At 27.1% G+C, this 26,142-nt stretch overlaps 1 protein-coding gene across 1 annotated transcript in view; it reads left to right on the top strand.

The window, feature by feature from the left end:
- Positions 1–1,423: 1,423 nt before the first annotated feature.
- The window catches only part of LOC111624610, a 114,047-nt gene continuing 89,328 nt past the window's right edge, over positions 1,424–26,142 (top strand). The window contains exon 1 of the mRNA XM_023367508.1: positions 1,424–1,709. The gene's annotated coding sequence lies outside the window, so the exon portion shown is untranslated. The remainder of the gene's footprint in view (positions 1,710–26,142) is intronic.

Genomic DNA, 26,142 nt, shown 5'->3' with positions numbered 1-26,142 from the left:
GAAAGTTACAATAGAGGATGAAAGAAGCTATTTTTGTGGCCGCTTGATTTAGAAAAATTTAATTTTATTATACTTTAAAAGTTTTCGGTTATATTTCAGCATTAAATTTTACTCTTTTTAATAAATCAAAATTGTTTTATTTATTGTTTTATAAGGGAATAAAGGGACGTTTATCGTATAAAAACCTGTATAAACCGAACTCGCAATATACAGAATATTTTTTCTATCTTATACAGGTTTTACTATATTACATTATAAATTCATTTATTCTTTCAAAAATATGTTTATTAATTTTTGTTGTAATTTTTTATAGTTAAAATTTAACGTCTTATATAATAAACAGCGATAATAAAATTATTAATTTAAATATATAAGAATTTTTTAAAAATAGATTATTCACCTTTATCTGCTTGTTTATTATAAAAGATAAAAAAAAAAATAAAAGGATGTTTATAAATATTATATATTTTTTATTTATGTTTATTAGACTTTAAATTAGGTCCGTGATAGAAGATAGTGGGGAAGGCTTTCATTATTCGATCACGTGATGAAATATTCTTTATCAAAATATTCAAATTTTTATATTTTTTCTTCTTTTATGAGGTTCAACATTCTTAAAAACTTCCTTACTGATTCTTCTCTTTGAAGGAGATAACCGGGAGGTATGAGGAAACATACTCTTATATTCTCTCATCCCGGTTATCTCTTTTCAACTTACGTTTTTTTCCATCAAACTAAAAATATAGGTTAATATCTACGAATATGACTTAGTTATTTTGACATAAATCAACTAGATTTTTGTTTTGTTCCCTTTATTTTAAGGGGAACAAATCAGTGATATTTAATATACTAAAAGTTAAAAACAATACTCTTTGTTAAGCACATCTTCCATTTAAAAAATTGGCTGTTTACAGCATATTTTTCTTATTATTTTTCGGTCTATAAAATTCGATAAATATTATTGAATTAGCAAGAATAATATTTTGAAATTTAATAATTTTCCTCTTTACAAATAATTATATATATATAAAGTTTTTATATATTATTAAACTACATTAGCTATTTTTCTTGATAGGCGCACTGAAAAATAATCCATCACAAACACAAACAACCTTCGAAAAATATAAAAAAAGCTATAATTTATAATTCGAAGAGAACTTTTATAATTGAATAATTTTTTTAAAGTATAAAAGTACGTTTTTCCTTCGTTTTCGTGATGAAAAGACGAAAATTTAATAATCATCTCTTTAGAAGAAAAAGAAGAAGAAAAAAAAAAACTCGTTTAAAAATGTATAAACGCTAATTCCTCTAAAAATAATCGAGAAAATGTAAACAAAACCTAGGTGGCGCTCGCTTCTACTCATTGTTTCTAACATCAGAGCATGCGCCACCTATCGGCTCGTTCCGTTGGCTTCCTTCAATCGAGTGTAGCCAGCTTGGATGTTCGGACGTGATGAACTTGTTCCGTTCACTCAGTGGAAACAAGACGTGTTCTGTTCATTTCTATTCCTTAATAAACGAAATCCGATCATCTTCCAAATGAATACAGTTCGTTACCGCTTAGAAAATCATCAATAACACACAAATGCCACGTTTCGGATGTGATCATTAGAAGTGTATATGCTTATTTTTCCAACTTTCATCTCACCCCCTCTTAAGTTGGATATCTGTACGATGTCTACAAGTAACTTATGGGAGTTTGCCTTTACGTAAGTATTATATATATATTGTTTTCCCTAGTCGTAAATATAGTTTAGAAGGAAAAAAGAAAAAATATCAAAATGAAACTTAAAATCTGTGGTTGAAAAATATAATAGAAATTCGAATCAGGTAGGAGCACGTCATTGAGAATATTAAGCATTAAAGTTGAAAGTCGAAGATTTCATTAGCTGAATTGTTTGTTTAATTAAAATTTATAACTTAAAAGATGAAAGAGGAATACCATAAGCAGATAAAGTAAAATAATCATGTTTATAGTGCACCTAGATAATCGATAGAAACGATCGTTTATCNTAAACTTGCTCATCTCGAACCATTAAAAAGTGTTGATAATTTCATGGGGTGGTCCAATAATCAGTTAACCGAACGAAATGCTTTTTAAAACGTTTTTAAACAATACAATTTGGCATCAGAAGCGTTTTAAAACGTGTAAATTGTATATACTAGAACGGTTAACTGATTTTTAGGCCACCCTATATTTATAATTATAATATACTAATACATGGCCGCTTTGTCTACTCGTTTTAATAAAGTATTATTAAAATGTACTCGTTTTTAATATTTTAAGAGTACAGTACGTATTTACTAATTTACTACGATGTATTATATAGTATTATATTACCGATGATTTTTTTTCCTTGTATATTTTAATATATTGTAATAATAAATTAACCATTATCCGCGAAAATATTTATTGTACTTTTACTAAAAAGAATTTAAATAAATTCTTTTTAGTAAAAGCACAATAAATATTTTCCTAGAACACATTGTTTATGCATTACTTCCTGGAAAAGTTACGTTCGTCTCCTTTTATTCCTTACAAAACATAAATAAACGATAAATACTCTTCATTCAAACAAGAATTTTAATAACAAAAAAAATTTCTGAAATAGTTTTTTTAAGTGTAAAAAAAATAATTTTAAGAGTTCTCTATTTAGTAAAGTATTGCTTTGCTACTAAAGCAATAATCAAAGAGGTGATTTATTCACGTAACAATCCCTATTGACGAGTGCACTGTCCTCATTTTGATTTTAGTATAAGAGTCAAGAGAGAAATGAAAGCGAAATATAGGTTGTCTGACCTTCATGACGCCAATGTAACAATCCATCAAGATAAATTATGAAAGCATGAAATAAATAAAAAAAATATATATATATATATGTATATATAAAAAATTTCCTTCCCGTAATAAAAATAAAAACATATTTCGATCTTCGTAACGATAAATGTCGTTAAATTCTGTTTGACATTTTTATATTTAAGTTATTTTACTGTATAGAATTTTTAAATGTGTCACGGGAGTTCCTATGTCTGTAGGTAAATTCTTATACGTGATAGGTCGTCGAAGATGGAGAGAAATTATGAATTTTAATCATTCCTATCGATCATTCTTTCTCGTAATATGTTACGCTTTGATTTATAAACGCATCTGGTGTTCCTCTTATGCAATTTTCGTGTTTATTTGCATGATCTTATCTTCTTTCCATCTGTGTTCTGAGTAATATACGGGATAGGTAATGTAGTGTAATGTTTAAGAAAGTGAGGGGAAAAAATGGGGGGCAGATAGACGAATTGCAAATTTTCAAACAGCATCTTAAAATATCTACACGAATCACTCACCAGAATTGTACTTAAAAATCAAAATTCGATTGAAAAATATAGGTAAAAATTCATCATTAAAATACTTTCCTCCATTATATATAAATCTCTCAATTTTAATTGTAATTAAAATTTTTAATGATTTTTCTATTATTATATAACTAATAAAATATTTTATTGCGTTAATTGCATTTATAAATTACCTGCTTAATAACACACTGCAAATGTTGATTGTAATTTATATAAACCTCCGATGTTTAATGCTAACGTTTTATGTAATTTATTGTTATTAATATTAGCTATTATTTGTTTCGATTTGTAGTTATTAATGTCTCTCTATGAAAGTTTGTTTTTGAAATTTCAATCTAAAAATTATTATTATTATTCTGTACACGCAATTAACTTTCTAATATAGGAATTTTTTAATGTTAACTCTTCAACAAACCGTGCTTCGTAACGTCTGTCTGTTCGTTTCTAAATTAGCTTATAATTAAATATATACATTTTTTAAAGCTTTAAATAAGCTTCGAATGCTTGCGTATCCATTGTATAGTAGCTAAAATAGAGTCAACGACCGGCTACAAATCTAACCAGGTATCACTTGGCAAGTTCTTAAGCACTTGTCACTTGACAGCTGTCTGCTTGAGTCGTTGACAAGTTGATACCAAGCAAGTCATTATGTACAATTTTAAAAGAATGATTTATTCTGTCGCCAGAAACACACACATATACATATTGTACGTACTGTAATCATCTTTGTCTGCTTTAAAAATAGGTTACGTGAAAGTATATCACGTATCAATAATGTCACTGTATTATTAAATACATATTTAAACGTGTTCTTATTTTATAAATTCNGCCATTTTTAGCATTGTTGAAATGGAACAAAATTAAAGAATTATTGCGTTTTTTCGGCATTGTTGCAACTGAACAAAATTAATAAAATACTCTGTTTCAGCTGCCATTTTTAGCATTGTTGAAATGGAACAAAATTAAAGAATTATTGCGTTTTTTCGGCATTGTTGCAACTGAACAAAATTAATAAAATACTCTGTTTCAGCTGCCATTTTTAGCATTGTTGAAATGGAACAAAATTAAAGAATTATTGCGTTTTTTCGGCATTGTTGCAACTGAACAAAATTAATAAAATACTCTGTTTCAGCTGCCATTTTTAGCATTGTTGAAATGGAACAAAATTAAAGAATTATTGCGTTTTTTCGGCATTGTTGCAACTGAACAAAATTAATAAAATACTCTGTTTCAGCTGCCATTTTTAGCATTGTTGAAATGGAACAAAATTAAAGAATTATTGCGTTTTTTCGGCATTGTTGCAACTGAACAAAATTAATAAAATACTCTGTTTCAGCTGCCATTTTTAGCATTGTTGAAATGGAACAAAATTAAAGAATTATTGCGTTTTTTCGGCATTGTTGCAACTGAACAAAATTAATAAAATACTCTGTTTCAGCTGCCATTTTTAGCATTGTTGAAATGGAACAAAATTAAAGAATTATTGCGTTTTTTCGGCATTGTTGCAACTGAACAAAATTAATAAAATACTCTGTTTCAGCTGCCATTTTTAGCATTGTTGAAATGGAACAAAATTAAAGAATTATTGCGTTTTTTCGGCATTGTTGCAACTGAACAAAATTAATAAAATACTCTGTTTCAGCTGCCATTTTTAGCATTGTTGAAATGGAACAAAATTAAAGAATTATTGCGTTTTTTCGGCATTGTTGCAACTGAACAAAATTAATAAAATACTCTGTTTCAGCTGCCATTTTTAGCATTGTTGAAATGGAACAAAATTAAAGAATTATTGCGTTTTTTCGGCATTGTTGCAACTGAACAAAATTAATAAAATACTCTGTTTCAGCTGCCATTTTTAGCATTGTTGAAATGGAACAAAATTAAAGAATTATTGCGTTTTTTCGGCATTGTTGCAACTGAACAAAATTAATAAAATACTCTGTTTCAGCTGCCATTTTTAGCATTGTTGAAATGGAACAAAATTAAAGAATTATTGCGTTTTTTCGGCATTGTTGCAACTGAACAAAATTAATAAAATACTCTGTTTCAGCTGCCATTTTTAGCATTGTTGAAATGGAACAAAATTAAAGAATTATTGCGTTTTTTCGGCATTGTTGCAACTGAACAAAATTAATAAAATACTCTGTTTCAGCTGCCATTTTTAGCATTGTTGAAATGGAACAAAATTAAAGAATTATTGCGTTTTTTCGGCATTGTTGCAACTGAACAAAATTAATAAAATACTCTGTTTCAGCTGCCATTTTTAGCATTGTTGAAATGGAACAAAATTAAAGAATTATTGCGTTTTTTCGGCATTGTTGCAACTGAACAAAATTAATAAAATACTCTGTTTCAGCTGCCATTTTTAGCATTGTTGAAATGGAACAAAATTAAAGAATTATTGCGTTTTTTCGGCATTGTTGCAACTGAACAAAATTAATAAAATACTCTGTTTCAGCTGCCATTTTTAGCATTGTTGAAATGGAACAAAATTAAAGAATTATTGCGTTTTTTCGGCATTGTTGCAACTGAACAAAATTAATAAAATACTCTGTTTCAGCTGCCATTTTTAGCATTGTTGAAATGGAACAAAATTAAAGAATTATTGCGTTTTTTCGGCATTGTTGCAACTGAACAAAATTAATAAAATACTCTGTTTCAGCTGCCAATTTTAGCATTTTTGAAATGGAACAAAATTGATGAATTATTTTGTTTCAATTACTGAAACTAAACAAATTTCTCTATTTCAGCTATTTTCATCATTAAAAATACAGTTTCAGTTGTTCCTTCTAGCATTGTTGAAACCGAAGAAAATTTAAAAAGTCGCTTCATTTCCAACTTTTTAAACAAACAATTTACAATAAAAAATTTTAAAAATAATTAATTAAATCTATTTTTAACATAGATAAAATAGAATAAACATTTTAAAAAAATCAATTTTATTTTCTATTCAATAATAGGCGAAAAAATTAAATAAATGATATTTTAGTAGAATTATTACGATTTAAATGTATTTTTTTCTGGTCAAATATGTCTCTTATTACGTTACACGCTTCCTCTCTTCCGTTCGATAACAGAGAAAAGATGAAAAAATAATTAAAGGTAAATGGAATGGGAGAATGCTAAATGAGGTTTGTTCTCCATAAATAATATTTTCTCAGTTAATTCCAAAAAAAATGAGAGGAAAAAAAAATACAAGAGATATTCTGCATTATATCTGTTTATACAATCGACAGTGCCCTTGAAGTACAGTACGTAATGGGTAAAGGTATTTCAGCAGTGTTTTTTTTTCTTGTTATCTTAAACAGTGTTATTTTAAAATTTGAATTTCACGAGATGTTATTTTTTCATATTTTTAATGTTATCAACTTCAGAAAATCTTATTGAATTTTTTTATTTACATATAAAGCTTCTTGCATTTATATATAAAATATCATGTAAAATTTTATTGTATTTTTACGGGCGATTTCTAACTTTTGGTGGTGAGTGGACCGCTTTTAAACTAAAACCAGAAAAAGAAAAAAAATTGATTCACCTCCAAAATAAAAGGGTCCTCTACTCAACCGGGGAACAAAGTATATTTTAAATATTTTAACATATTATATCTTCAGCTTTATTTTATTATCATCACTTGAAATATAGACACATAACGAAACAAATCTTGAACTTTATGCGGATCCTTTTACGAGCTGCCCCTCCCTTGGGGTTCGCGGACTACTGGTTGGGAATCCATAGTTTAAATATATCATTTACGAATGTTATAAATATAATTTAATTCATAACTTATATAAATATATATTTTAATTAGAAATTTAAATACTTAAAAATAAATTATATTTAAGTAATTTCATATTTAATTATTACTGTTTTTAATAGTTTAAAATAAGTATAGAATTTACCGCTTCTATAGATGGCCCAAAAGTTAGTTAACCTATACATATTATTTCGCTCAAAAAAAAATATTTTAAGATCATTCAGCTGCAGAAGACTGCTGAAAAATGAAACTTGGTACGGTTTACTAACTTTTGGGTCAACCAAAAAAACACGTTGAATTTAATTAGTGAAAATTTTAATTTAAAAGTCACGTGACGTGAAATTCATTCATGAAGTTAAATTCATTTCGTCATTTTTTTTATGATTAAGAAACGCTGAATTAATGATAATATAAAACGCTAATTATAATTATTATTTCCTTAATTAAGTTCTGCTTAGTGATTTAAAGTTATTTAAATATCGCGTAAATTACGAGGGGAAAAATTTATTTTTTCTTTTCCTAAATAACAACTCCTGGAATTTGTCATCACCTGAGTGACGTGGAGCCTTGAGGAGGTGACGAAACGTAGGCACGAGATCATTTTTTTTTTTTTAACGTCTCTCCACCCCCGTATCCGTTAAAATTTAGGTCTTATCTATAATTAGAAGGTAAATTATAAACTTATATATTGATAAAACATCATTAAAACAAAACGTAATTGATAGTAATTATAATTATTGTTAATTATAAAATACAATCGAACCTTCTTAACAGGCGGCCATCTTTACAGATTCATTATACGAAAATTCGTATGTAATAATATCCAAACAATGGCCATTTTTTGTGTTCTTTTCAGTGGCCGTTGTTCCCAGGTTTGACTTATTGAATTTCATATTAAATTTTGCAATTATACAGGGTGGATCAAATGTCAGTTAACCAATATATATATATATCTGTGTATATAAATATTTGTGTCTGTGATTTTAAGGATCGTTAATAAGATACAGCTGTTTTAAGGCGGTTTAAAAATATATCTCGGTTAACTGAGTTTTGGACCACCCTGCATATCTCAAAGACGATAAAATCTTAACCAGAGCAGCGAAAATACAAGGTCGTTGTGAAGAGTGAGACGAAAAGAAAAGAAAGTTGGCGTTTTGTACGAATTTAAAAATAATTTCCAAAAAATTTCACTTTAAAATAAGAGGAAAATAATATGCAAATTATTTCCTTTATTATTTTAATATAATTATTTAAAATTAATAAAGTTTATTATATAATATATAAAATATGTAACGTATTATGTAATATATATTATTTTAATTAGCATGTGTTATAATTTTATAGAAGATTATAATATGATATATTGAATTCTTGTGTGTGTGTGTGTGTGTGTGTGTGTCTGTTCGTATACCACGTGAGAATGGCTTAACCAATATGTATAAAACTTTATACATATATTCGTGATAGTCCTGGAAAGATTTACGAATTCACGTCTGTTTGTCTGTCTGCACGAGTATCAGCTGAAAATTACTGAATCCTTGAATGTAAATTTTGATGTGAAATTGCTTTTTGTTGTATTTTTTATAAATACACTTAATATGTTTTTATTTCGAGCAAAATATATTTATACACTATTATACCCTACATATTATAAAGTATATAATTTACTGTACTAAGCTATACATTAAAACCTCGATACGACGTCCTTTTATATAGCGCTAACCTCGTAGAGCGCCAACGAATGCTTGAAGACGGATTTTTCTCTATAAATAACTTGCGACGACACCAAAACACGTGATTCCAAATGACCCAAACACCGAACTCACGCGTAGACCCTATTGTTAATATTATTTGTGGCACTTCGTTTTAGTGACACTCGATTTAGTGCAAGTTTTGGAGGCGAACAAATGACGTTAAATCGAAGTTTGATAGTATATTAATAANAGGTAATAATAAAAAAAATGTAATATTTTAAAAATGTCCTTACGAAATTGGAATATTGGAGCAATTTAGTTTTGTAAGGTCTGAAAGGATATGGTAAGGATTTTGTAAGGATTTGTTAAGGATTTTATAAAATCTTAAGAGTTTTCAAAGGTCTGTAAGGATTTGAAATGGTTTTTAAAGAGTTTTGTAAGGATTTTATATTACTAGTGAGAATTTGGTAAGAATTTTATAAGGAGTGTATGGCTTTTTTAATGTCTGTAAGGAATTAGTAAGGACATTTTAAAGAATTTTTGTATTCTATTCTAAAATTCTTAATTAATTAAATCTAAAAATAATTAATTTCGAATTGTTAATCGAGGTTATTTATTTTGTAATGTTTTCCTTCATTGTTTATATACTTTCTCCTAATGAAGCTTATATTAATTAAGATTGTTTGGGTTTGTAATTAGATAAAAGTCACAAAAACATTCTGTTTTCTTCTGCTTATTATTGTTATAATGTTTACTTGATTTAATGAATGTAATAAATTAAAGTATATATATATATATATATTTATATACCGTGAAACCTGCCAAAACGAAAACAATATTCGGCATCGTACGAGTCCGTTTTACACAGATTTCACTGTACAGTACCGGAATTACACGGTACCGGTTTGACAGGTTCGCGTTTTTAAACAGGTTTATGCTTTAATACAGAAAATCGTTTCGTTCCGAAGAACTTTTTCCCCCTTTTATGCAGGTTTCCGTTTTGGACAGGTTGCTTTTTAACATGAAAAAACGCTCCGTTCCGAAGAATTTTCTTTCTATTTAGACAAGTTTCCGTTTTTGACAGGTTTTAGAAAATTTATGTTTACTTGATTTAATGAATGTAATAAATTAAAGTATATATATATATATATTTATATACCGTGAAACCTGCCAAAACGAAAACAATATTCGGCATTTAAGTAATTTCATATTTAATTATTACTGTTTTTAATAGTTTAAAATAAGTATAGAATTTACCGCTTCTATAGATGGCCCAAAAGTTAGTTAACCTATACATATTATTTCGCTCAAAAAAAAATATTTTAAGATCATTCAGCTGCAGAAGACTGCTGAAAAATGAAACTTGGTACGGTTTACTAACTTTTGGGTCAACCAAAAAAACACGTTGAATTTAATTAGTGAAAATTTTAATTTAAAAGTCACGTGACGTGAAATTCATTCATGAAGTTAAATTCATTTCGTCATTTTTTTTATGATTAAGAAACGCTGAATTAATGATAATATAAAACGCTAATTATAATTATTATTTCCTTAATTAAGTTCTGCTTAGTGATTTAAAGTTATTTAAATATCGCGTAAATTACGAGGGGAAAAATTTATTTTTTCTTTTCCTAAATAACAACTCCTGGAATTTGTCATCACCTGAGTGACGTGGAGCCTTGAGGAGGTGACGAAACGTAGGCACGAGATCATTTTTTTTTTTTTAACGTCTCTCCACCCCCGTATCCGTTAAAATTTAGGTCTTATCTATAATTAGAAGGTAAATTATAAACTTATATATTGATAAAACATCATTAAAACAAAACGTAATTGATAGTAATTATAATTATTGTTAATTATAAAATACAATCGAACCTTCTTAACAGGCGGCCATCTTTACAGATTCATTATACGAAAATTCGTATGTAATAATATCCAAACAATGGCCATTTTTTGTGTTCTTTTCAGTGGCCGTTGTTCACAGGTTTGACTTATTGAATTTCATATTAAATTTTGCAATTATACAGGGTGGATCAAATGTCAGTTAACCAATATATATATATATCTGTGTATATAAATATTTGTGTCTGTGATTTTAAGGATCGTTAATAAGATACAGCTGTTTTAAGGCGGTTTAAAAATATATCTCGGTTAACTGAGTTTTGGACCACCCTGCATATCTCAAAGACGATAAAATCTTAACCAGAGCAGCGAAAATACAAGGTCGTTGTGAAGAGTGAGACGAAAAGAAAAGAAAGTTGGCGTTTTGTACGAATTTAAAAATAATTTCCAAAAAATTTCACTTTAAAATAAGAGGAAAATAATATGCAAATTATTTCCTTTATTATTTTAATATAATTATTTAAAATTAATAAAGTTTATTATATAATATATAAAATATGTAACGTATTATGTAATATTTATTACAGTTATGAGCATGTGTTATAATTTTATAGAAGATTATAATATGATATATTGAATTCTTGTGTGTGTGTGTGTGTGTGTGTGTGTCTGTTCGTATACCACGTGAGAATGGCTTAACCAATATGTATAAAACTTTATACATATATTCGTGATAGTCCTGGAAAGATTTACGAATTCACGTCTGTTTGTCTGTCTGCACGAGTATCAGCTGAAAATTACTGAATCCTTGAATGTAAATTTTGATGTGAAATTGCTTTTTGTTGTATTTTTTATAAATACACTTAATATGTTTTTATTTCGAGCAAAATATATTTATACACTATTATACCCTACATATTATAAAGTATATAATTTACTGTACTAAGCTATACATTAAAACCTCGATACGACGTCCTTTTATATAGCGCTAACCTCGTAGAGCGCCAACGAATGCTTGAAGACGGATTTTTCTCTATAAATAACTTGCGACGACACCAAAACACGTGATTCCAAATGACCCAAACACCGAACTCACGCGTAGACCCTATTGTTAATATTATTTGTGGCACTTCGTTTTAGTGACACTCGATTTAGTGCAAGTTTTGGAGGCGAACAAATGACGTTAAATCGAAGTTTGATAGTATNAATAGAATTTTGATAAAACTCTAAATATATTTCCTCCACATTTGACATTTAATTTTATCATATTTCTTATTCAGAATTTCAGTTAATTAAAAAAAAAAAAAGAACAAGAAATAAAGTTCATTTCACGCAAGACATTTACATAAAACTCTTCTTACATTCAATGGAAAATCATTATAATTTATAATGTAAAAAAAATATACAGAAATTACAGTTACTAAATTTAAAATTTTATAAATATTTTTAACAATATAATTACAAAAAAAATATGTTTAAAATTTCACAATAATTACACAAATATAATTACCAATTTAAATGAAATCGATAATTTGATTACTTAAGAAAATTGTAATTAACGAATACAATTTATTTTATTAAAAAATAAAATAAAATAAAATTAGAAAAACAACAGCAATAAATTAAAGCTTTATTTTTATAAATAATAACGATAAAGATCTCACTCATTACTTGAATAAATGTTAAAATAACATTCATAATTGGCTACATGATAATGGAAATGCCAACATCCTCCAATGAAAAAAAGAAAATGATAATAATAGTGAAAATAAAATAAAAATCAAAATGATTTTGATAAATTACCTGAACGTCAGACGGCGTCTGGAAAGGGTTTCATCTTATTTTATTCCTTAGTCACGTGGTCTGGATGTAGTTTGAAGGGAAGTGTCGCAGCTTGTCCTAACCACCCGCAGTTAACTGTCCTCCCAATAGGTCGTTACTTTTAAGAGTGTCGTTGACTCTATATCAACTTGAAAGAATGATTTTGATAGGTTAAAGGATTTATTTTCTTGGTTGATTGGGGGGCGACATCAAAAGAAAAACTATAACTATCATACATCTCCTCTTTCACCATCAGGACGAAGGTTTCAATGATAATTATCGTTTGTTTATTCTATATAAAAATATATGTGAATAATTATTGTTTGTTTATGTTATATATATGTTGTGGTATTGATAAAGCTCGTAAAAAAAAAAAATATATATATATATATATATATATAAGCAGTTATTTTTCTTCATTTTTCTTTATAAAGTTGTTATTTGTAGAGTAAATGACCCTATAAAAATAGAAAAATAATTAAAGATAACGCTTTAAAATAATAGGATAAATATCTTCTTAGAAACGTGCCGCAATTCGTTAAAAATATTTTTAAAATGAATCAATCCTGATGAGATATTCAAATTCGAAACGTGATTGGTTAATTTTAAATTTTTCTCGGCCAATACAGGCTTACGATTTTTAAATAATCTGTTTCAAAATCACGTGGAATTTTGTTATTGTAATTGATTATTTCTTATGTAACGTGAAAGAAATATAATCAATTTTAATAATTGAATTTTTGTGAACAGCTGATAACTTATCACGTGATTTTATCAGCTGATTAAATAATCAATTTCATCAATTATGTTAAAAAATTAATCAATTACAAACTAAACTCAATTAAAATTTATATTGTTACGTAACAAACGCATTAAAATTTTGTATTTTTATTAAAATTAATTTTAAACATAATTAAAACACGACAATATATATATACTGTTACGTAATGAACGCATTAAAAAACTTAGTATAAGTTTTTTAATCTTAAAAACTATTTGTTGAAACTAAACAGAAAACTTTTTAGCAAACGTTTCAAAAAAATTTACAATTGACGTGACTCTTTCTAACCAATGACATATGGAATTGTATGCGTGACGTTTCTATATATATATATATTAAAAAAAAAGTTCGTGAAAAGTATAGAAAAGTAAAGTCACTTCGCGAACAAGTTTGTATTTTGGAACTATTCCAAATTTAACCAATTCTATCGAATTACAGTCTAAAGAGATATGAACTTTAGAGAGTAAGGAGAGGAAGCTTTAAATCATTTTTAATAATTCCCATACGGTTTATTTATTGGAGTGTGAACATATCCATTAATATAAATCTTCTTTTTTTTTTTTTTCTTATTTTTACAGTGTTACTTTAATGTTGTCCTCTCTGTAGAATCGTTTAGTACAACGGTAAAACCACATTAACAGGGTGAAAATGTCATTAAAACTCGTTTTAAAATTAATGGATTATATTAGAATTTTTACTTTTTTTAATGAAAAATTTAATTATTAAATATATACATAAATATTAAAAGTTAATTTTCTAAGTGAATGGGTTCGAATGAAACGTGCATGAAATTTTAATTAATTTATTTATTATACGTAAAATGTATTTTTTTACTTAAATGAAATTTATTTGCATTTTTAATATTATTTATATCATAAGAGGAAGTTTTAACGAAATTTATTTATTTAGTGCTTGTTTATATGATGAATTAACCTTTTATTTTAATGAATTTTTTTTTTTGAATTTTCTTGTAAATGAGGTTCGAATTTCACATTATAATTAATATACACATGGAAAGTTTTATTGATTATGCCGGATATATAATAAAATTCAGTAATGTAAATGAATTACTGTACTTGTTATATTTCTTAAAAAATAATCGAACGTCTGTTTGTCTGTAAACATTCTTTGACATTTAATATCGTAAAAGTTTACCGACAGACATATGAACGGATGAATTAAATGCAAAATTTTGAAGGAATAAGATTTATTATTTTATCAAAATTATATAAAACTTATTAATTTATTTTTTAACAATTTATTTCCATTAATTAATTTTTAATATAATTTAATCGGTACTTCAGGGATTTATTTTTTTTTAAATAAAAATTCATAAAAAATATGTACAAATTTTATTTTTACTCCACAAAGTTTCTTAACAAAATTTTTATTATTTTATTTTCTTTAAATTAACCAAGTACAATTTTATCGGTCGCTGATCAAGAAATATTTAATTGCTGTTTACTCCGATAAAGTACAGTCTAATTAATTGTTTTAATCGCTATTTTATCTCATTTTAATTGTAATGAAATTCGAGTTTTAAAAATTAATTTTGTTTTCATTTGATTATTATTATATTAATCAAATTTATGTATCTATAATATAGGACTAAATGAGTTTCACTACATTAAAATATAAAGTTTGATTCAAAGATCATTTAACCGTACTGAAGTTTAATATTTGCGAGTAATTCGGCATCTGGGTATTTTTCAGTGTATTCACATTTTCAAACGGTTAACGGACTTTTGAGCGACTCTACAAGAGGCCCAAAAGTCTGTTAACGAAAAGTCTATTGTAACTCGTACTTTACTGAAATGATCTTCTTATTCAATTGTTTTTGAGCTAAGGTGTGGGTCAAAAGTCAGTTAGCCATTATAAAAACTTAAATATTTAACACGCTACCCCCTGATTCCGCACCAAAAGAGCACGCTGTTTTGAACTCTGTTCAACATTGCTGCAAAACACGTAGTTTAAACAGGGTAAGCAGATTTTTCGGTTACCAGTATATTGGTACAGGTGGCTTGGAAGTGTTTACAGTCCTTCATTCCTACTTAAATGTTCCTTCTATTCATTCGTCATAATTTTCGACTTAAAGTCAGTTAACCATTATAAAATGCTAAATATTTAGTCACGTTTTCGCCAATTCTGTACATTATTTTAAACTCGGTTTAACGCTGCTGGAACAGACGGAAATCTAATCACGGTTAACAGACTTTCGGGGCGTCTATACATTGATTTATGTGGTTCGAAAGTGTGTATAGGTCCTTCGAATGTTCCTCTTATTCATTTGTGTTTTCGGTCCTAAGGATGGCCCGAAAGTCAGTTAACGATTAGAAAAACTTCAATATTTAATCACGATTCTTTACGCAGTTAAGTACAGAAATCTAAACACGGTTAACTGACTTTTAGGCCATCCTATTTACAGAATCTTTTTTAAAATTAATTAATTAATTAATTTTGCAAATAAAGTAAATAAAACGACAATGTAATTACAACGAAAATAAATACAAAAAATAATTTAAAATTAATTAATTAATTAATTAATTAGATTAAAAATTTGTTTTTTAAAAAAAGCGCTTGACAAACTTGCCCCGCATGCCGAAGTTGCCCCGATCTCCCCTATATTTTATAGAAGTTTAAACTGGAAGTCTCTTCTATACTTTTACATGATATATTTTGGTGTATTCCCTGCTAAGGGAGCTTAATTTCCTATGGCACTTAAATATTTCATTTCATGTCTTAGATCTTTAAAACTAAACGTGAAAGTTAGTTCAAGTTAAATGCGAATGGTGTATATTTATATATAATTATAAGCTTTAACTTTAAGATTTGTGCAGGGAAAACCTTTCATCTCGGTCACGTTTACAATTATAAATTAACTATTAAACACCTTTAAGTTTTAACTTAAATAATTAAAGAAGAATTGAATTATAATAAAATTCAGTAATGTAAATGAATTACTGTACTTGTTATATTTCTTAAAAAATAATCGAACGTCTGTTTGTCTGTAAACATTCTTTGACATTTAATATCGTAAAAGTTTACCGACAGACATATGAACGGATGAATTAAATGCAAAATTTTGAAGGAATAAGATTTATTATTTTATCAAAATTATATAAAACTTATTAATTTATTTTTTAACAATTTATTTCCATTAATTAATTTTTAATATAATTTAATCGGTACTTCAGGGATTTATTTTTTTTTAAATAAAAATTCATAAAAAATATGTACAAATTTTATTTTTACTCCACAAAGTTTCTTAACAAAATTTTTATTATTTTATTTTCTTTAAATTAACCAAGTACAATTTTATCGGTCGCTGATCAAGAAATATTTAATTGCTGTTTACTCCGATAAAGTACAGTCTAATTAATTGTTTTAATCGCTATTTTATCTCATTTTAATTGTAATGAAATTCGAGTTTTAAAAATTAATTTTGTTTTCATTTGATTATTATTATATTAATCAAATTTATGTATCTATAATATAGGACTAAATGAGTTTCACTACATTAAAATATAAAGTTTGATTCAAAGATCATTTAACCGTACTGAAGTTTAATATTTGCGAGTAATTCGGCATCTGGGTATTTTTCAGTGTATTCACATTTTCAAACGGTTAACGGACTTTTGAGCGACTCTACAAGAGGCCCAAAAGTCTGTTAACGAAAAGTCTATTGTAACTCGTACTTTACTGAAATGATCTNTGGAAGAATCACTCGAATTTTTGAAGTTTTTATTCGAATTTTCAATGTAAATTTTAAACCTGCAAAAAAAATCATCTGTAAAACGCTAAAATATTTTTTTAAATTGCATTTTTTGCAATTGAAAATAACCCCCGGATAGCTTTATAAGAAGGGGAAAAATTAATTAAAAATTAAATTACTGATAAAATTTCACAAATTAAACATTAATCGATTCCCGAGTGTACCAGGGATTTATTTATTAAAAGTTTTAATTAACTTATTATATCTAAAACATAAAAAAAAAACTGGTTTATTTTAATTAGAGAATTTCTAACAATTTCCTCATTACACTAATGATAAAAATCAATTTCGACGAATTTTAAAGTGATTTAACATTATTTTATTTATTTCAAATGTTTATATGAATTTTGTATAGACAAACGTACAGACAGTATTAAATAATTCAATATTAAAGATGAGAAAATCACACCAGAAGTCGAAGTAATTTATAGTTTTAAAGTTAATTAATGTATTTTTTAAGGTTATATTACTAAAATCATATGCGGTGAACCTCTAATAACGGCCACCTCTACACGGCGACCATTTCTTTTTAAAGAAAAAAATGCGTACAAAACAATCGCCATACATTATCAACCTGTGAACAACGGCCATTTTTATGTTCTCGTTTTTTTTGGCCGTTTTCAGAGGTTTGACTGTATCAAATATTTCTACAATGACATTCATTATTAAATAATTTAGTAACGAAGGTGAGAAATTCAAACTACAAGATTCAAACTTGCGAACAACGGCCACTGACCAGAAGGTAAGAAATGGCCGTTGTTCGGAGGTGACTCTTGTTCAGTGGCCGTTGTTTACAGGTTATTTTATCCGCAGTTTTTTTTCAAAAGCAGAAAAAAGTTCTCGAAAATATGGCCTCTGTTTACAGGTTTCGACTGTAATTTATTAATTAAAAAACAAAATAGAAAACTTCTTAATGTTAAAATAACAGAATATGTAACGTATTATGTAATATTTATTACAGTTATGAGCATGTGTTATAATTTTATAGAAGATTATAATATGATATATTGAATTCTTGTGTGTGTGTGTGTGTGTGTGTGTGTCTGTTCGTATACCACGTGAGAATGGCTTAACCAATATGTATAAAACTTTATACATATATTCGTGATAGTCCTNCCAAATCGCTAAATTTATCACAAATAACTTACTTTATATTATAGTTAAATATTTATTAATTTTTTTACGAATTTATATCATTTATTTTACACGAATCTGTTTTTAATATCTTATCAAATTATAATAATTTGTAGATAAAATGAAGCGAAGAAAATTAGGAAAAATTGTAAAATGTAATTTCTATTGTACGGCAAAAAACCTGTCTAAGACGGAACCTGTATAAAACGGACACCACGTAAACTGGAAAAAGCAATTCGATTCTGGTTTATACGGGTTTTTCTGCGTTAAAAAATGTATTAAAAGTATATAAAATTGATTTTTTTTAATTTAAATATAATCATTTTTAATCGTAATTTTGATTTTTATTGCGAAAAAATTACAAAAAAAAAAAAAAATACAAAAATTTAAATGCAATTAAAAGTTTTAATTTCATTCCTAAAAAATTTGAATATAATTATTCTAAATTAAATTTTAATTTTTAGAACACAAGAAACGTAGAAAGGATTTACTATTTAAAAAATAAAAAAAAAACGTAAATAAATCGCAGATTATACATTAAAAACTTAATAAAGTCAAACTAATTTTTACTTTCCTGAATGTTATACATAAAAGAGGGATAGTATGGAAATAGGGCATAAAGGCCCATTCTGGGGCTCTCTGTTATTGGGCCCCAAACAATTATATATATAATATTTTCTCGAAGAAATTCCCCGAAGAATAATTCCTGAACTCAACACGGTACATGAGACCTCTTAATTACAATTTGCCTGGGCCCCATGAAGCTATAAGTCGTCACTGAAGTATGGCCATCGGTCAAAAATGACCTCTGAAGATTTTTACATTTTTGGAGCGCTTTGAAACGTACATAAATTTTAAAAATTTAGGGATTCTTTCTGTATTATAGATATGTGTGGGGAGGCCACGACTTTGTTTACCTTATTTGAAGCTTAATAACTCCTGTGCGTTTTGTCGGAAATGTCTGAAATTTTGTAGGGAGGGTTGTCTGTTAGGGGTTTAGATGCTGTCAAATTTTAGGGATTAAAGGTCAAGGGGATGAGGAGCTAGAGGACGTCACGTGTCATATATAGAGGAAGTCGGAGTTAATGACAATTTTAATCGTTATTATCATTTTAAATGTTTTTATAAAACTCATCTCTAGTCCGAAAAATTAAACTTTCTACCATTTTATAATAATTAATAGTATAAAAGTTATTTTTTAACACAATCTGATAACAGATGGCGTTCGAAATTTTCAGTTCTTTTATTGCCGGGAAAGTTACTCATCTCGTTGCAGGATTTTTTTAAATTGGAATTTTATTACTTTTTTTATATAATAAAAATTGTAAAATTACTTTAAAAAAAACTCATAGAATATCGCTAATATTCTCAAAAATTCTCCGTAGAATATTATTGTAGGGGGGTGGAGAATACATTTGTAAGATGGCAAGACGTATGCGAATGGCGTACAAATTGTCGTTTTATAAATGTACAAGGAATCTTATCGTTATAAAATATCATCAAATGGTTTCTTCCAGACTATTAATTCACAAAAAAAATAATATAATATCTTTGGGATTTAGTGCATATTTTTCTTATGGGGGGATAAGATTGTGTAGTATTGTTCTGTATGAGGAAAGAAATAGAAACTTATGATTTGTGGCCTTATAATAATAAAAAATAGACATATTAATAGTAATATTTCATACAAGAATTGCTTATATACTTAATACAGTAATACGAGAAAATGCTGGATAATAAATAAGAATTATATTTACTTTCTATGAGCAAATCTGAATGTTATTATTCAATTTAAGTTGATAAATATTGTTGTTTCTAATATAATATTTTATATACTGTATATATTTATCAATATTATAAAAAAAAAACAGAATTTTAAAATGTCCAAACTTTGAAAGAAATACTTGATTTTTCTAAAACTAACCATTCTAATTTTAAGAACACTTTTAAAGTTCTAAGGAAATTAGTTGTTTTAAACAGTCGCAAAATGAAGAAATGCTTGTTGAAGAATGCACTTAAAGTTACAAATATCTATTTTTTTCATTTAAATATTCATTTAAATTCAGGTTTTTTTAAATATCTGTAAGGAATTCGTAATGGTTTTGTATTAATCTTTTATAAGAAAAACGTCTGAAAATTGAAATAATTGGTTAAAAAAATGACTGAAAACTGGAAGAATCACTCGAATTTTTGAAGTTTTTATTCGAATTTTCAATGTAAATTTTAAACCTGCAAAAAAAATCATCTGTAAAACGCTAAAATATTTTTTTAAATTGCATTTTTTGCAATTGAAAATAACCCCCGAATGAACGTCAACAATTCATTCTTGGATATTCTTCCTATCCAGCTTATCTGCTTCTCTTCAGCTGTTTAAATCCAATGACAAATGTATGTCATCGGCCCATTCGCTTCACGTGTAACCATAACATGGCCAATGTTTGCCATATCCTGCCATTGACATTCCAACTTCGGTCAAAGGTCCCTGTACTACGACTCGTTCCCACTTTCTACACCAATGTACATTTTTGGCAATTAACAAAGTAACAGCTTTATTTTACGTTCTATATATACATTACTACTTTCGTTATATAAAGGATCTCGTATTCCTATATAGAGAATTTACATTTAATTATGTAAAATACGTGTAAATTTATAATTAATTTAAAAGATGAAGCGACGAAACTGGTGACGTTCGATTAAAAATCACTGCTTGTAACGACTTCCGGCCAGTTACAAAATGTAAACATCGACTTCCGGTGGAAAAAAATAACTTTATCTGATGATTAAAGAAACAAATATTAGAAAATATAGCGTTGAAAATATTTATCATTTGATCCTTTACGATGCTTGCTGACATCATTTTTTGATAAGTTATCTCGTAACTATGCTATCTCTCAGTGGTGTTGTGATAAACTCTGTTCGGTTACCTGTGTTTTTCAACGTAATTTATTTATTGTGTTAAAATGTAGTTGGAGTTTTCTTAAGGAAATTGGTAAATATCAATGTTTTTCTACTGTTTACTATCGAATGTATGTCAAGTGTGATGTATTTCAGGTGTATTTTTACCTATTTTTCTAGTGTATTTACTCTATGTTCTATTAGTTGCTTTCGTGTTTCTCTATCACTTAGAGAAAAATTGGGATATATAAACATATAATTTCTATTTGTGTATTTATGTGGAGCAGTTACGTATTTCTTTAGTTGTGTGTTATGTAAGTATACGAGAATATAAAATAGCTATCTATAAATATAAAAATGGTAGCATTCTTCCTAAGGCAAATCACTACCATAGACTTCCAAAACATTGCCATCTGTGCGAAATAATATTACAATGTTACCCACGTTACCCTCAAAATAATGCTGCAATATTGCTCCCACTTTACCTCAGAATAATATTGCGATATTGCCTCACGTTACTTCAAAATAATGCTGCTATGTTACCGTTATAAAACACTAGTTACTGAACAATATTTACGTGTAACTATTAACATAAGTTTATGTAATTATTCCACTACATTTAAAGAAAATTAAGTAATTTATTTAAAATAACTCAACAAAAATAGAATTTTGATAAAACTCTAAATATATTTCCTCCACATTTGACATTTAATTTTATCATATTTCTTATTCAGAATTTCAGTTAATTAAAAAAAAAAAAGAACAAGAAATAAAGTTCATTTCACGCAAGACATTTACATAAAACTCTTCTTACATTCAATGGAAAATCATTATAATTTATAATGTAAAAAAAATATACAGAAATTACAGTTACTAAATTTAAAATTTTATAAATATTTTTAACAATATAATTACAAAAAAAATATGTTTAAAATTTCACAATAATTACACAAATATAATTACCAATTTAAATGAAATCGATAATTTGATTACTTAAGAAAATTGTAATTAACGAATACAATTTATTTTATTAAAAAATAAAATAAAATAAAATTAGAAAAACAACAGCAATAAATTAAAGCTTTATTTTTATAAATAATAACGATAAAGATCTCACTCATTACTTGAATAAATGTTAAAATAACATTCATAATTGGCTACATGATAATGGAAATGCCAACATCCTCCAATGAAAAAAAGAAAATGATAATAATAGTGAAAATAAAATAAAAATCAAAATGATTTTGATAAATTACCTGAACGTCAGACGGCGTCTGGAAAGGGTTTCATCTTATTTTATTCCTTAGTCACGTGGTCTGGATGTAGTTTGAAGGGAAGTGTCGCAGCTTGTCCTAACCACCCGCAGTTAACTGTCCTCCCAATAGGTCGTTACTTTTAAGAGTGTCGTTGACTCTATATCAACTTGAAAGAATGATTTTGATAGGTTAAAGGATTTATTTTCTTGGTTGATTGGGGGGCGACATCAAAAGAAAAACTATAACTATCATACATCTCCTCTTTCACCATCAGGACGAAGGTTTCAATGATAATTATCGTTTGTTTATTCTATATAAAAATATATGTGAATAATTATTGTTTGTTTATGTTATATATATGTTGTGGTATTGATAAAGCTCGTAAAAATATATNAATGTAAATTTATCAAATAGTATTTTAAACGGTAAAATTATTTTTAAAATAGTAACAGAAAAATATCAACTGTAAACAGGACAGGATTTAACGGTAAAGATTTACTATAGAGCATAATGTGAGGCCCTAAGGTTAAGGCCTCACATTATGCTCTATAGTAACTTTAGGGCCTCATACTATGAGGATATGAGGCCCTAATTTGTTACAATTTAGGGTGTCGTGTTTTTATTATTCGGTGAGGGAAGGGCTTCTTATGTTATAAGAGATCAAGAAACAACGTCGACCTTGGCTTAAGCCCTATTTTTAGCGCACAAATTCTAAGGATTATACTTAGCTTAATAATTTGGTAGAAATTACAAACTAATTACTTAAAAATTAAATTTTAATTGCTATTATTTTTTTATTTATTAACATTAAATAGTGTTAAAAGCTGCGTTACACATACCAAAAGAATCAATGTTTTTTAATCTCAAAGTGACGTTAATCATACCAATACTTACACTATAATATATAACAGTATGGATTACTAATTTATGAAAAATTACAGCTCTTCCATACTTTCTACACTTAACTCTTAAATAATTTATATGCGGTTGACTTTTCACGTTACGATTATTATTATCACTCACTAACTTCTCCAGTATGTAATAATTTCATAAAATAAAGTTAAAGAGCAGATATATTAAGTAATATCTCTTAGGTCAAAGGTCAAATATTATACGGATCAATACGAGAAGAGTCAATTAAGTTAATGCAAATTTCCTGATTTTTATTCTGAATGTCAAGAGTTTAATAACCCACAGTTTGACGTTGAAAGATGATAATGATTAATGATGATATACGTAACAATACGAAGGTTAAAGTTAACTATTGTTACGTAACAATACGAAATTGAAATCGAGTTTCTTATTTTCGTTTTCAATGAATGAAATAGACAAAAAAATTGTTCACGCTTCCACGAGTGTTGCAGTGAAGCCAAATATTACTTTGATTTTTGTTTTTATTAAATAAAATATTTAAAAAATTCATTNTAAAAAAAAAGTTCGTGAAAAGTATAGAAAAGTAAAGTCACTTCGCGAACAAGTTTGTATTTTGGAACTATTCCAAATTTAACCAATTCTATCGAATTACAGTCTAAAGAGATATGAACTTTAGAGAGTAAGGAGTGGAAGCTTTAAATCATTTTTAATAATTCTCATACGGTTTATTTATTGGAGTGTGAACATATCCATTAATATAAATCTTGTTTTTTTTTTTTTCTTATTTTTACAGTGTTACTTTAATGTTGTCCTCTCTGTAGAATCGTTTAGTACAACGGTAAAACCACATTAACAGGGTGAAAATGTCATTAAAACTCGTTTTAAAATTAATGGATTATATTAGAATTTTTACTTTTTTTAATGAAAAATTTAATTATTAAATATATACATAAATATTAAAAGTTAATTTTCTAAGTGAATGGGTTCGAATGAAACGTGCATGAAATTTTAATTAATTTATTTATTATACGTAAAATGTATTTTTTTACTTAAATGAAATTTATTTGCATTTTTAATATTATTTATATCATAAGAGGAAGTTTTAACGAAATTTATTTATTTAGTGCTTGTTTATATGATGAATTAACCTTTTATTTTAATGAATTTTTTTTTTGAATTTTCTTGTAAATGAGGTTCGAATTTCACATTATAATTAATATACACATGGAAAGTTTTATTGATTATGCCGGATATATAATAAAATTCAGTAATGTAAATGAATTACTGTACTTGTTATATTTCTTAAAAAATAATCGAACGTCTGTTTGTCTGTAAACATTCTTTGACATTTAATATCGTAAAAGTTTACCGACAGACATATGAACGGATGAATTAAATGCAAAATTTTGAAGGAATAAGATTTATTATTTTATCAAAATTATATAAAACTTATTAATTTATTTTTTAACAATTTATTTCCATTAATTAATTTTTAATATAATTTAATCGGTACTTCAGGGATTTATTTTTTTTTAAATAAAAATTCATAAAAAATATGTACAAATTTTATTTTTACTCCACAAAGTTTCTTAACAAAATTTTTATTATTTTATTTTCTTTAAATTAACCAAGTACAATTTTATCGGTCGCTGATCAAGAAATATTTAATTGCTGTTTACTCCGATAAAGTACAGTCTAATTAATTGTTTTAATCGCTATTTTATCTCATTTTAATTGTAATGAAATTCGAGTTTTAAAAATTAATTTTGTTTTCATTTGATTATTATTATATTAATCAAATTTATGTATCTATAATATAGGACTAAATGAGTTTCACTACATTAAAATATAAAGTTTGATTCAAAGATCATTTAACCGTACTGAAGTTTAATATTTGCGAGTAATTCGGCATCTGGGTATTTTTCAGTGTATTCACATTTTCAAACGGTTAACGGACTTTTGAGCGACTCTACAAGAGGCCCAAAAGTCTGTTAACGAAAAGTCTATTGTAACTCGTACTTTACTGAAATGATCTTCTTATTCAATTGTTTTTGAGCTAAGGTGTGGGTCAAAAGTCAGTTAGCCATTATAAAAACTTAAATATTTAACACGCTACCCCCTGATTCCGCACCAAAAGAGCACGCTGTTTTGAACTCTGTTCAACATTGCTGCAAAACACGTAGTTTAAACAGGGTAAGCAGATTTTTCGGTTACCAGTATATTGGTACAGGTGGCTTGGAAGTGTTTACAGTCCTTCATTCCTACTTAAATGTTCCTTCTATTCATTCGTCATAATTTTCGACTTAAAGTCAGTTAACCATTATAAAATGCTAAATATTTAGTCACGTTTTCGCCAATTCTGTACATTATTTTAAACTCGGTTTAACGCTGCTGGAACAGACGGAAATCTAATCACGGTTAACAGACTTTCGGGGCGTCTATACATTGATTTATGTGGTTCGAAAGTGTGTATAGGTCCTTCGAATGTTCCTCTTATTCATTTGTGTTTTCGGTCCTAAGGATGGCCCGAAAGTCAGTTAACGATTAGAAAAACTTCAATATTTAATCACGATTCTTTACGCAGTTAAGTACAGAAATCTAAACACGGTTAACTGACTTTTAGGCCATCCTATTTACAGAATCTTTTTTAAAATTAATTAATTAATATCTACCATAAAGATTATATATATAGGGGAGATCGGGGCAAGATCGGCATGTTAAGCTTTACTTAAATTTTCTGTAATAAATACTGCTGTAAACTGGAAAAAAAGCTTTGCATATTGTCTATTGGAATGTTACCTTACTATAGAACTGGTTAAAATCAGTTTGGAAATAAAAATAATTAAAATAATTACAACTTTACAAGAAGAGAGAAATTGACGAAGTTGCCCCGGGTATAGGGGCAAGATCGGCAACTTCTCTCTTTTTGTAAAGTTGTAATTATTTTAATTATTTTTATTAAAGTTGCC

Source organism: Centruroides sculpturatus, unplaced genomic scaffold (assembly GCF_000671375.1).
Source record: "Centruroides sculpturatus isolate CEXI.00-Female unplaced genomic scaffold, Cexi_2.0 scaffold56, whole genome shotgun sequence".
NCBI lineage: Eukaryota > Metazoa > Arthropoda > Arachnida > Scorpiones > Buthidae > Centruroides > Centruroides sculpturatus.
The sequence above is the reverse complement of the archived record's forward strand: the minus strand, read 5'-3'. Positions and strand labels throughout refer to the sequence as shown.